The sequence below is a fragment of the Hemicordylus capensis genome, chromosome 2 (genome assembly GCF_027244095.1).
Source record: "Hemicordylus capensis ecotype Gifberg chromosome 2, rHemCap1.1.pri, whole genome shotgun sequence".
Classification (NCBI taxonomy): domain Eukaryota; kingdom Metazoa; phylum Chordata; class Lepidosauria; order Squamata; family Cordylidae; genus Hemicordylus; species Hemicordylus capensis.
The window spans coordinates 210,873,806-210,875,362 of NC_069658.1; positions in this window are offsets into that span (position 1 = coordinate 210,873,806).

A 1,557-nucleotide genomic window follows, 5' to 3' on the forward strand; every position below is an offset into this window, starting at 1 on the left:
TGTCTGCTTCTGATTGGGAGTGTTGGAAGCTGCCATATACTGGGTCTGACCTTTGGTCTGTCTAACCCATTGCTGTCTGCTCTGACCGGCAGCAAAGCCAGGGTTTCAGGCAGAGCGCAGGGGAGGGGGGCCTTTCTGTGCCTCACTACCACAGATATACCTTTTAATGAGAGATGCCAGCCTGAACCCTTCTGCAAGCAAAAGAGTTCCCCGCCTGAGCTCCGAATGCAGCCGCTGAACATATGAAGCTGCCTTATACAGAGTCTGAACCTTCGCTGCCTCCAGTTCAGCGTCTCCTGCTCTGACTGGCAGCGTCCTCAGTTTTTAGGCAGAGAGGGGATTTTCCCAGGCCTGTCCCACCGTTCCTTTCTTGCAAAAAGCAAACCTCTCTTCATACTCTCCATGGAAGCCCAGCGCAGCGTGGGAATCTGGCTCATCCTCTGCTTCTTGTGCTCAGCTTAAGGCGAGGCTCAGGTGGGGGTGGGAGGAGGGAAGTGTGTGGGGCGGGCTGGGCAGGAGGGCTGGCCTATAATGCCTTTTGTGGCCACCTCGCTGGCAACATCTATGAATGGGCCCATTGTTGCTTTCCCCCTCTGAGGGGTGGGGAGAGAGAGACGCGTTCCTGGCCGGTCCAGCCAGGGGATGAAAGTGCCCTTTGTCTCCTGGCTGGTGGGAGACCTGAAAGGGGGATTTGTGCTTCTCAGCGCCTCCAGCCCCGCTTGGATGGGCTCGGAAGGACAGGCGGATGAATGAACTTTGGAAAGCCCCAAACAATGGGCGCTGAGCTGCTGCTGCTTGTTCTAATTTATTATATTTTAATTTATCACATTTACCACCACCACCACCCTGGCTTTCTTAAACCAAACAGCCAGGGCTGTGTCTGTCAGGCGAAGTTCGGGGGAAAGGGCCTCGGTTTTCTGGGATTCGTCCCTCAATACCCTCCTGGGGGTGCGATATAACTTCCCAGGGAATGGGTCAGCCCACAGACCATAGCTGCAATTAGAACCTCCATGTGTAGAGGCAGTCTATCTCAGGATGCTGGAGCTGTGGACATGCAGTTTGGGGAGGCCTGTGTCCTTCCCACCCTGCTGGTGGACTTGCCTGGGGCCTCCGGCTGTCCCCTGTCAGAAACCGAATACAAGGCAATGTATCTCATTCTTCTAGTTTACTCAGCACCTATTGGTCGTGATGGAGCCTTAATGTTCAGAGGCAATCTACCACGGCATGGCAGGTGCATCGGTCAAAGCGACAGAGGGGTGGTTCCTCTTTTGCCTTGCTCGTGGGGCTTTGTGGATGTCTCTGGCTGTCCCTTGGCAGAAACAGAATTCTGGGGCTAGAAATGGACCTTTTGGTTGGAACACTCATTTATGATAACGAAGTGGAGCCTCTGTGCCTAGAGGCAGTCTACCTGTGAACGCTAGACCAAAGCAGCAGTGGAGAGCTGTCTCCCAAGTCCTGAGGGCATCTGGTTGGCCATGGGAGGGAGACAGAGAGGGCAACCCGGATGATCAGGGTCCTAGAGCACCTTCCTTATGAGGCAAGGCTACAACACCTGGG